This window comes from Panthera onca, chromosome C1 (genome assembly GCF_046562875.1).
Source record: "Panthera onca isolate mPanOnc1 chromosome C1, mPanOnc1 haplotype 2, whole genome shotgun sequence".
Taxonomy (NCBI): domain Eukaryota; kingdom Metazoa; phylum Chordata; class Mammalia; order Carnivora; family Felidae; genus Panthera; species Panthera onca.
The window spans coordinates 80798316-80810987 of record NC_138346.1 but is presented as its reverse complement, the minus strand read 5'-3'; the positions used below and the strand labels follow the sequence as shown (position 1 = coordinate 80810987).

General features: G+C 36.3%; 1 long non-coding RNA gene across 1 annotated transcript in view; it reads left to right on the top strand.

Moving 5' to 3' along the window:
• Window positions 1–8010, top strand: part of LOC132673729 (uncharacterized) — an 86560-nt gene extending 78550 nt beyond the window's left edge. The window contains exon 6 of the long non-coding RNA XR_009608172.1: window positions 7790–8010. This is a non-coding gene — a long non-coding RNA (uncharacterized LOC132673729). The remainder of the gene's footprint in view (window positions 1–7789) is intronic.
• Window positions 8011–12672: the final 4662 nt, after the last annotated feature.

Here is a 12672-nt window from a genome sequence, read left to right as displayed (position 1 = left end):
TTAAAAAAATCAAAGAATGTATCCTAACTTTCTCGGGTCTTACGTTGTTGGACATTAAAATACAAACAGATCCTGTTTCACTCAAAAGTTACTTCTAGCAATTTACAGATGGTTGAGACCTGCAGGTTCAACAAATATGAACCTAATAGACAGTAGAACCTGAAAACTATTAAGGGTGGTTTACAAATGGGTTTCAAAAATAGTGTCATCTTAAAAGCAACCTTGTCTTTAATTAATGCCCTTCTCCCTCCCTTTCTCTCACTCTCTCTTTCCCTCTCTCTTTTAAAATAGTTTTGATTCTTTGTATTCCCTTTCCTTTTTTCTGAAATTTCTCACTGGTTATTTAATCCCAATAGAACTGGTCTACAAGCCTCAATTACTCAGCCAGTCCAACACTTGAATAAATATTGTTGGGCTCAAAAGGCAAAGCTATTGGATGTAAGAGATACCAGTATATTACTCAGAGTATTATTCGATGCAGAATGATGGACAGGGTGCCATTCAAGTATCTCTTCCCATTGACGTTTCAGACAGCAGTTCCACAGGCACAGATGGGGCCAAAGGCCTCAGGACTTTTCATAAGAAAGGAACATGTGCACTCTGAAGTTCAAGTTTGATAGATATCCTAATTTCAATTAAACATTGGGCTCAATCTCCAGTTAAGATCCAGCTGGTAATTGTAAGACTGGAAGTGGTATTAGAAAAACTTGTTAGAGTTTTAAATGGCATTACAGCTCAGCTGCCAGTTGAAAAGAAACAGTCATGCCCATTCACATGTTTAATCCAGGAAAGCATATATTGGAATAAGTGTTAATTCTTAGTGAGGAAAAAAATATGTCTAAAGCACTTATAATTAGCACTAAAAGCTGGTGGTTCTTTGGCCCACATTATTTAGTCAGTTGCTACAATAAACCTTTATGTATTTTTGTAGTGGAGACTTGGCCAAAATGCTGTTTTACCTCTTATGTGCTTCTGGCTTTGTGAACAAGAAATGCACCAAGATAAACCTTGAATGTATTTAAACTCAGTCCTTCAACTCACAGCAAACAAGTTATAAGCAGCAAGCCTGGTAAAATGAAATATTCTTTATGGGAAAATGGATTTACATACATTAATCCATTCCATGGCAGGATGGAGACCGTTCCTAGACTGTGACCCAGAAATTGATTACTCAAGCAAGTTAAATGTGAGAACAGCCTACCTTTCTATGGGTTAAGCTGGGAGGGTGCATATACATTTCTCTTCTCCTTGTACATTACTATAAGATCTGTTAGACGGGAAGGAGGAATCGAGAGGAATTTGGTGGCAGTGATTCTTACTGCATTTTTAAGCCAATTTCCATATTGGGAGCAGAGAGCTACTAGGTGGCCCTAAATTCTAGGAATATGATACAGACTTTGTATTTTTCCCAATCTTTTCTCTCTCTGTAGCAAGAAAGCCCAATATAGCAAGTAAAACAAGGGTAATTCATTTTAATCTATAAGCAGTCCCTTCAAGAGCCTTTCCCAAGAAATCTGAGGAAGAATTAGACCCATTCATGAAGTCAAGTATTTAATTAGGTTGGAAAGATAACAGTTACTAGTGTGCTCCTAGAAAGAGTCTCTAAACATTTGGGACTCTAACTAAAAGTATGATATTAAAGTTTTGCCTTTTGGGAGCTATCTACATTTGTAACAATTTTCTAGGTATTTCCATCCACAGAAATTTGCCTTTAATTTTTGAGCTGGAGGAGAGGGTGGGGTGGACAACACAACAAAAACAGAGCACTGAAGCCAGGAATTCAATCACAGCTGGATACATTTTGCACAGACATCTTATACAAGTTACTGCAGAGCTGAAAGACAAAAGCAAAACTGAAGGAGAAACCAGTTATTACCACTTGATGGGACATGGAGGGGCAGGACTAAGTACTCTAAAAGTACACGATAACTATTAGCTGATTGATTCATTAGCTGATTAAATTCTTAGAGAGTCAGGGAATTTAAAAATTTAAAAATGCTTAAATCCTCCTTCAGAAACTCCCCTGTTTTGCTTGTCTGGGCACAATTTATATTAAACATAGTGAACATAATTCTGAAATATCATAGAATACTCCAAATCAAGTAGATAGACTTAAGGAAAATACATTGTTCTAAAATATATTACATATCTTCCCTACTCTTTTCTGCTTCCTGTCCTCAATTCGTTTTTTACAATCTCCATTATGGTGTTTCCAGTTTATATGTATCAGGGCTAAGAAATTCTTTGTTTTAAACATAGGCACACAAGTTGATTTCCTCAGCCAGTGGCAAATATTTAAGGTGGCATTGAGATCAGAGGGTCTGATTAGAAGTAGCTCAAATATAAAAACATAACCTGTCTTTTCTCAGTGTTCACTATCCTACAGGAATTAATGAAATCACAAAGTAATGATTCAATTAGCACTACCTTAGCTGTCATGAGAACTCTAGACCTCTGTAAAGTCCCTCGTATATATTTTTTGGTGTCCTTAAGGGAGTCTTATGAATGCTCACAAATATGAATACGTGCCAAAGTGCATCCAATTCTCCATTTCTTAATGTGCTCAAAAAAAGTCTGAAACTGAATAACAGTGTTTTGTGATGATGTAGTATGGCTTTTTTCCCTATTCTGTGTCATATTCTATTAAATACTCAAATCAGTACTTCTTGTACTCCAAGGTATTATGGTATTTGGTGAAACAGCTCCCTCAATTTTGAGTTGTTTTGTTTTACCAGGTCTATTCCTAGGATCCACACATGTAACCATTGCATCAAGCAATGCACAGGTTTACAAAGGAGCCATCAAATTGAGCTCAGAACCCCAAAAATATGATTTTGTAGCTGACTCAGTGCCCCAGTGCCTAACTCCTTCTTCCCTCAATATACTGTTATTCTCTGGGAAGATCTTCCAGCTTCTGAGCTCACAGCTTCTGTTTGGTCCATGCTAGTGGTTAATCAGACATGCAAAGACCTGTCCCCAAACCAAACTGGAAGTTCTGACAAATAAACCATGGAATTGTCATTTTATATAAAATTTGTTACCAAATGCTCACTTTTGTTTAAAGAGGAAGACATTAATACGATATAAAAGATTTGCTTCTCTTTCTGAATCAATGGCCACTAAGCTAATAACTTTCTGAGTTTGCATGTTGCAGAGAGGTCCAGTTTGGTGAGCCCTGGAGGACAAATGACTACAGGAAAACTTGAATGATGCTGCTTCTTGCTAAAGCATCATAATGCCTGGCAGAATTAGCTGAAGACCCCATTTAATAGAATCTTCTCTACCTTCATCTAGATAACATTTATCAGTGGTTCCTTAGGGAGGAGAAGAAATAACTGGCATTCTGCTCTGCTGAGACACATGAAGCAGGCACATCTTGAAGGTCAACTCTACAGTCTGTCAAGTTGTAGCAAGCTTGTGAGGAGGGGCATTTGTTCTATTTGCCTCTCCTATCAAAGAAAGTATCTAATCATGTCCCTTTTAGAAAAAAAAAAAACAACTTGGAAAGCATCAGTGTATTTCAGATCACTTGACAGTGCATGAATTATCAACATATATGAAATTATTCATTTATGCAAAACTATAATTTGTATAGCTTCTTATTCAGCATGACTATAACCCATGTGTGCCAAACATACACAGTCATAACTTCATTAGAATAAGTATTCAAGGCAGGGATTTCTAACCTCTAATTTCTTTCCCTGTCATACACACACGCACACATAAATTGCACACAGAAACACACACACATAAATCCACATTTGCTCATTAAGGATACTTTTGTTAAAAGTAGTAACCAATATGTGGAAAATGAGCCGTGTGCACCGCATAAGATATTTGTAACAGTGTGAGCAGAGTGGAGACCCCCCAAAAACATCTGAAGGCTATTTGATCCCTTGAAAATGTCAGGAATTGCATATTCCTAAAAGAATGTTAACAGTATAACAAAAGAGCAAAGTGAAGAGAAAGAAATAGATACATTCATTGAAAATTTCTTTCACATTTTAGGCAATACCAGAAAATATCTTGATAGAATTATCCTGTTGGTTATCCCACGCATTAGATATTAATTAGCTTGATGTTTTGAAAGTTTCACAGGAAAAAAAAGTGAAATAACTGAATAAATTCAATCTCTAATAAAGGAGTGACTTCCTGATTTTCTGGACTATCCTAGTATTTATTGAAGAATGAAGAGGAGGAGGAAAAAATAAAAATAAAAAAACAAATAAAACTCCCCATCTCATTGGACTAAATAAAACCCAAAGAACTAATAAATGGCGTGCCTTTTAAAAAGCCAATTCTTATGTGTCAAAAAATATATTTATTATTATTATTTTTCCAGAGATTGTGGAACGGGGGATTACAGGTGATGGTTACAGTAGCCAATGCTTCTATTCACAGAAGAAATGTCATATTTGGAGTGGTGGTGGTGGCCATGAGAGAGCTTTCCAACAGTCTTTCTGGACAGACACAAAGGAAAGGGTAAAAACAGCCAAAGCTATTCAATTGCAGAGACTCATTAGTGTCTGAATGTGGAGCTCCAGCAACACAGCCTTTTGAGGCGTGGATAAATGCCAGAATACTCTCTACTTTCCCTTCCATCCCACTCGACCCCTACTCCAGCTCTGAAGTGAGAAAACATTTATCGGTTTGATATTTTGCAGCAAAGGAGAGAAAGGGGGGTCCCAAGCAAGCTGAGCAAGAAGCTTAATCCCATATTTATTCTTTAAGAAGAAGGAAATCTTGGGGCGCCTGGGTGGCGCAGTCGGTTAAGCGTCCGACTTCAGCCAGGTCACGATCTCGCGGTCCGTGAGTTCGAGCCCCGCGTCAGGCTCTGGGCTGATGGCTCGGAGCCTGGAGCCTGTTTCCGATTCTGTGTCTCCCTCTCTCTCTGCCCCTCCCCCATTCATGCTCTGTCTCTCTCTGTCCCAAAAATAAATAAAAAAAAAAAAAACACGTTGAAAAAAAAAAAAAAAAAAAGAAGAAGGAAATCTTTCAGAGACATTCTGCCTCTTCAGCTCCACCTTGTACGACTCTGGTGTCTGTGGGGTCCTCAGTGGATCCCTGAGGAGCTATGAGGAGCTAACTGCTAGTTCTGGGCAGGTCTAATATAACTGGCTTGGTGGAGCTGTCATTCAGAAGAGTACTGACAAGTCATTTAGTTTAGATTTGTCATCACCATCATCATCGTTATAACTCACACAGAGGCAGGAAGTAAGAAACCAGTAGTCAAAAATACAGCATGAAACTTCTTCACCTCAATATATATATTTATAAATATATAAATATATAAATAAATATATATATATATAATATAAATATATATATTTATCAAGGTGTTTTGGTTTACATCAACCAACTGCTAAGTATATTGAAATGACATCTAAGTATTGAAAAAAGGATGCCAAATATTATTTGGAGATAAAAAACTATAATTCAAGTTTTACTTACTTTTCTAAGAAGGTAGCTGTGAATATAATTTTTAGAAATGGTTACTAGAGACTTCTGGTTTCATCTCTGAAATGTAAATGGCATGGAAGTGGTCGCTCCCATCCTGACAACAAGAAAAAACTGGAAAAATTAAAAATCAATAATTTTTCTTGAACCCATCAGAAGACTGAGGTTCTAGGGCAAATGAACACCCTGAAATTGGGAGAAATAGTTACATAGAGAGAAAAATAGCTGAGATCTGCTGACCAGGAACAGGAAAAGCTAGAGTTCATAAACTGAGAAGACACTTAAATGGTAATTTTGATGACTTGCTGAAGGCTGAGAAGAAGTACTCTGAGAGTGAGAAGCTTCTTGGGGCTGTTGTATTAGGGAGCTGTATACGTTTGAGGACTTTAACTCCTGGAACCTGCTAGGTTCTCATGGTGAAGAGCTAAGATCTCAGGGCTCTGACAAACAGAGAGGAAGAATAATTATTGCAAAATACAACCAGAGCTTTCTTCATAACAAAGGCATACTCTCCAAGGAAAAGACTTTTTCAAAACCTTATCCCCCATGGAAAGGGCATTCTTCCCACTCCATCCCCTACCAGCCCTCCTGTCTCACCAAAGGAGGAATGCAACGTAGTCAAGAAATAGTTAATGGAACATTGTCATGAACTCTACTTCCTCAAGGAAATAGATCGGGAATACTGCAGCTAAGGAAGTGGCAAAGTGAATACAGGCGGTAGGGTTCTGCTACAACAATAGCAACAACTTGTGAAGGTCAGAGTCCAGAGACACAGTCCACTAACAGACTGAGATTTAATTGGAAGCTTAGAGAACATTCCCCTTTCCCATACTTTACCACCATATCAATGTAAAATTACATTGGGTTACAGTTGAAGAGCTGTAAAATAGACTCTCTTTGAATGGAAATACTTAGAGAAGTCAATGGAGGAGACCAATACAAAGATTCTAGAAGAATGTGAAGCTTCTGCCACCCATCAGATGTATCCAATTCTTCATCGGATTAACAGAAAACCTCACATTAAAGGCTTATTTAATAATTTCCTACTACCTGGAACAGCATGTTTGACTTTCAACAAATAATTACAAGCCATGCCAAAAAGCAAGAAAAAAAAAATTCTAAAGACAGAAAGTAACTATTAGAACCAGACTGACCTATAAAACAAAGATTTGAATTATTAGACAGGGAATTTAAAATAATTATGATTAATATGTTAAAGACTCTAATAGAAAATGTAGACAACATGTAAGAACAGATAGGCAATATAAACAGGGATGGAGGATCAAAGTACAAAAAGAAAATTCTAGGAATAAAAAAACCTGTAACAAAAATAGAAAATGCCTTTGACAGGCTTACCAGCAGACTTGACATGGCTAATGAAAGGGTCAGTAAGCTTCAAGATGGAACAAATATGTTTCTTTGCTCTGTCAGCTGAGGTGGCGTCCAAGCAATAACATCCCAGTAGCAACAGGCATACTAGCACCTGCATTTTGGTTTCTAACACCATGTCCCAGTAAAAGGAATGGGGGCTCCTTGAAAAAATGTCTGATTATAGAACTAGGGCAATAAACATGAAAAATAAACCTAGAACATCCTTCTGTGTCAGGAAGTAAGGAAGTGCTTATACACACACACACACACACACACACACACACACACACACACAGTATGTCACAGAGATAAAACGGCCAGCTGAAAGACCTCACAAAGGCCAAAACTGAAATAATTTGAGCAAAAAAAAAAAAAAAAGTAGTTTTGGATTATAACCCAAAGTATAGAATAAATATCTGTGAGTTAATACTGATATAAATAAGTGACTAAATAGATAAACAAAAAAAAGAAAAGAAAAGACAAGGGGAACCTAGGTGGCTCAGTTGGTTGAGCACTGACTGTCAGTTTCAGCTCAGGTCATGATTATGGGTTGGAGCCCCCCATCTGCACTGGCAGCACAGAGCCTGCTTGGGATTCTCTCGCGCGCGTGCTTTCTCTCTGCCCTACTCCTGCTTGCACTGTCTCTGTCTTGTCTCTATCAAAATAAGTAAAAAAAACTAAAAACAACAACAACAACAACACACAAATCTCCCATTCAGGAGAATTCCAAATTATTTATGTAGATATTCCACTCTCATAGAGGTGGAGCACAACTCCCCCCTTCCTTCCAAAGGCTACAGAAAGGGGGAGAAGAGGGTAAGTTTAGAGTGGTAAAATCCAACAAACACTACAATAGACAGGAGGTCAAGGTGAATGTTGACAGTGAAGTCATGTTGATAGTATGTATCATCAACACCATGGGATGTGAATGGGACTTAACCTCTGTGCTCTTACTCCCCAGAATCCAAAGTCCCAGTCTAATCATGAGAAAAACATCAGACAAACTCCAAAGAAGGGATGTTCTAGAAAATACCTGATCAGTACTCCTCAAAACCGTCAACATCGTTAAAAACAAGGCAAATCTGAGACCCACAGCCAAGAGGAGCCTAAGGAGACATGAAGAATGACTGTAATGTGACATACTAGAAAGATCCTGGAACAGGAAAAGGACCCTAGGTATAAACTAAGGAAATCTGAATAAAGTATGGATTTTGGTAATATTATTTCAATGGCCATTCATTAACGGTAACAAATGTACCATAGTAATATAATATTTTTAACAACAAGGAAAACTGAGTGTGAAGTATATGGGGAGCTTTGTACAGATTACTGTTATAATTTTTCTGAAATTCTAAAACTTCTCTAAAATAAAGTTTATTTTTTTGAAATTACTATTGGAGTTAAAATTTGTCAGCCTTTAATGTTTTAAAAGGACATAAGTAGCGCCTTGTCAATGAACAAAAATTATAAAATAATTATAGGCAAAAAGAAAATAACCATTAAAATTCCAATACTCAAACTAACCACTTAATATTTGGGGGTATGGCCTTTTACATTTATATGCTTATGTTCCCCAAATTAGGACCATACTGTATGTACCACTTTGAATCTACTTCTTTTGTATAAAAATATATTATGAATATCAATCCATTATAAAAATAGACATCTTTATTATAATATTTAAATGTGATAAAGTCTTCCATTGTACTTTTGTAATAGAATTCATGTAACCGATCCCCCTATTGAAGGATATTTAAATTTTAGATTTTCTCCTCCAAACTCTTTGTAGGCATATTAATGAATTTTCATAGTTTAAAATCTTGCAAGTAGATTTGTTCAGTTAAAGGGTATGTTCTTTCTAAAGGCTTTAATATGTATTGATAAATTTCCCTACAGAATGGCTATGCAATTTTATACACTTTCCAGCATTATAAGAGCATGGTCTTTTTTTATACTTTCCTCAAAATTTAGGATTATGTTCTTAAAATTAAAAAAAATCTTTGCCATTGTAAAAGGAAAAAAACTAGTTACCTCCTTGTTATTTTAATTTGCATTTCTTTCCCACTGGTCATTTGTTAATAATCTCTTTATACCCTTTGTCCATTTCTATTATTATTTACGTCTTTCATTTGATTTGAAAGAATTCTCTTTATATTAATAAGAGTAACACTTTGTTGTAATTGTGTTATAACACAAAATATCCAATGCTTTTTCAGTTTGATTTAAAACTTGTTTCTTTTTTGCTTTGATTTGTTTCTTTGTTTTCTTTTTTGTTTTCCTTCCTTCCTTCCTTCCTTTCTGTATTAAAGTCAATTATATCAAGCAGTTGCTTTACGGTTATATTTTAGAATTCATGCTTACAAAGCCTCCCTGATACAAAGAATATAAATACTCACTTAAATGTTGTTTTTACATTTAATTTTTTTAATGTTTATTTACTTTTGAGAGAAAGAGAGAGAGTCAGAGGCATGAGCAGGGGAGGGGCAGAAAGAGGAAGACAGATTCCGAAGCAGGCTCCAGGCTCTGAGCTGTCAGCACACAGGCGGATATGGGGCTGAAGTCACAACTGTGAGATCATGACCTGAGCTAAAGTCAGAAGCTTAACCGACTGAGCCACCCAGGTGCCACTGTTTTTACATTTAAACCTCCAGCCAATTTATATTTTGTGCTGTGATGTAACTTATTGGATAGAATTTATTTTTTTCCAAGAAATTATTAACCAACAGCCCTGACACTCCTTATTCAATAATAGATCCCTTTCCTACTGATTTAAAGTTCCACTGTTATCATACTTTAAATGCTTTTATGTATTTGCTTCTGTGTCTTGGTCTTTTAATGTATTCCTTTAATTTCAATGCCTGTTACAGTACATGGAACAATTTTAATTTGTTGTTTTAATTTTGATGACTAAATTGATAACATCCTGGATGTTTTTTGTTTCTTAGCAAAGCCCAATAATCTTGAGAATGTACAGACTGCAGGAAGTCTTTTCTTCTTTGACCACCTCCTGAGAAGAAGGGGGGGTGGCCGTGGAATTCACTGATCTGAGTAGAGGCTTCAGTGTCAAATGCTCTGGCTTTGCCTTTGTGTAAGAGAAGACCATTTCATGACTAAAGGTTGCCTCTATGCTAATTCCACTTAAAAAGCCAAGAAATTTGGTGACCTGTATGTCCAGACGTTAACACATGTTCAGTGCAGTTCATTTTCCTGTGTTAGGTTGTAGGCTTAACACTGAAAAGGTCAAGAAGGATTAGTCTCCCACCAATCTGTCCCCATCCCATTGCAGTAGCACAGGATAACCCCACAAAACTGGTCAAAAGCTTTCACACTCCTTCGAATGAATACCACTCTTCCTTGAAGTATCTTTCTTCTCTGCTGTTAAAGCAAAGTTCTCTGGGTAGGAAAGTACTTTTTATGAGAAACCTCTTCTACCTTTGAACATTTCTGAGAACTCTGTTGCTACCATCAAAGAGAAAACTTGAATGTTAATAGAATTTCTTTCTTTGGGGTTGAAATCACTAGTTAATGTTCTATTAGTGGGTTTACTTAATAAGATTTTTTCAATGCCAGAGATTTCAAAAATTAAGCAGTCCAAAGTGACTCATTGGCTCCATGATAAGGAGCCAATTTCACCCCTGGGCGAAATTTGTTCTGTTTTTTTAAACTTACCTTTCTGTTTGCCATGTTTTCTAGGAAAGCAGCATTTTATATTTGAGTTTGATGATTCTACTCACTGATATTTATATGTTTCCTCTACACGTAACATGACTTAGTGGCTAAGAGCATGGACTCCAAAGCCAGATTGCCTGGATTCAAATTCTGGATCCACTACCAATAAGAATAACTATGTAATTATTATATATAATAATTATGAGAGATAGGGGAAAAGGATCACAATGATTTTTCAGCCTCATATTATTGTCTAAAAGACAATAAACCAAGAATTATTTAATTAACTAAGGAATGTACTTTCATTTATAACTTAGATCGGCTGCTCTCAAACTTTGGGTCTCGGGACACTTTACATTTTAATAAATTATGGCAGAAGCAAAAAACTTTTGTTTGTGTAGATATATTTGTGGATATTTATCATATTATAAATTTAAAGTGTGAAAAATTTAAAATATCTATTAGTTCATGCAAAATAATAATAATAAGAGGAAACAAGAACAAAGAGCTGGTTACATGTTAATAAAATAACATTAAAAAACCTATATTTTTCCAAACAAAAAAGTAAGTGAGAAGAATGGCATTGCTTACGTTTTCGGACTTTAATTTGGGGCCAAATAGAGGAATGATATCCATACCATCTTCTGTATTTAACCTGTTCCTATGTATTGTTTGTTTCAAGTATGTAAAGAAATTTGTCATCATACACATATACAACTGGGAAAGGGAAGTCTTTAACAGCATTTTCTGACAATTGTGGATATTCTCCTTTGTTTATACACCAAAACTCTGCAGGAGCTTGTTTTGTCTTTTTAATTTTTTAAGTATTTATTTATTTTTGAGAGAGAGACAGAGACACAGAGAGAGACAAAGCACAAGTGGGGGGAGGGGCAGAGAGAGAGGGAGACACAGAATCCAAAGCAGGCTCCAGGCTCTGAGCCGTCAGTACAGAGTCCAATGCTGGGCTCAAACTCACAAACCCGCAAGATCATGACCTGAGCCAAAGTCAGACGCCTAACTGACTGAGCCACCCAGGTGCCTCTGCCAGGGGTTGTTTTTAAAGGTTAGTTGCAATGTGAACTTTGAAACTATATCAGTGAACGTTTTGTACTCCATTTAGTTAAAGTGCACTGGTATATTTGCAGCTTACGTGGATTATTCACCTATGCATAGTTTGTAACAAGATGAACTGTCATTTGGAAAGTATTGGGTCATTGAATTATGCACATATCCCAAATGCTAACACATTTTTATATGATATCAAAAAATTACATCTGTTAATATCACCATTGATCTTATCAGGAAAGCCTTTAAATATCAGGAAGCTACCAAGTTCACAGGTGCAGATGCAATTTTTCAAAAATTCTAATCTTAGCTTGAAAGCTCTAAATTTTTTCTTTAAGTTTTTATTTAAATTCCAGTTAGTTAACATACAGTGTAATATTAGTTTCAGGTGTGCAATATAGTGATTCAACACTTCCATACAACACCCAGTGCTCATCACAACAAGTGTGCTCCTTAATTCCCATCATCTGTTTAACCCCTCCCCCACCCACCTTCCCTCTGGTAAACCAGCAGTTTGTTCTCTATAGTTAAGAGTGTGTTTCTTCGTTTGCCTTTTCTCTCTCTCTCTTTTTTCCTTTTGCTCATTTGTTTTTGTTTCCTAAATTCCACATGCATGAAGTAATATAGTATTTGTCTTTCCCTGACTTATACTGCTGAGCATAATACTCTCTAGCTTCATCCATTTCATTGCAAATGGCAATATTTTATTATTTTTTATGGTGGAGCAATATTCCATTGTGTATATATATACACCAGATCTTCTTTATCCATTCATCAATCAAGGAAATATGGGCTGTTTCCATAATTTGGCTATTGCAGGTAGTGCTACTATAAACATTAGGGTGTACATATCCGTTTGAATTAGTATTTTTGTATTCTTTAGGTAAATACCTAGTAATGCAGTTGCTGGATCATAGGGTAGTTTTATTTTTAACTTTCTGAGGAACTTCCGTACTGTTTTGCACGGTGGCTGTACCAGTTTGCATTCCTACCAACAGTGCAAGAGGGTTCCTTTTTCTCCACATCCTTGCCAAACCTGTTGTTTCTAGTTGACTTTAGCCATTCTGACATTTTTGAGGTGATACCTCATTGTAGTTTTGATTTACATTT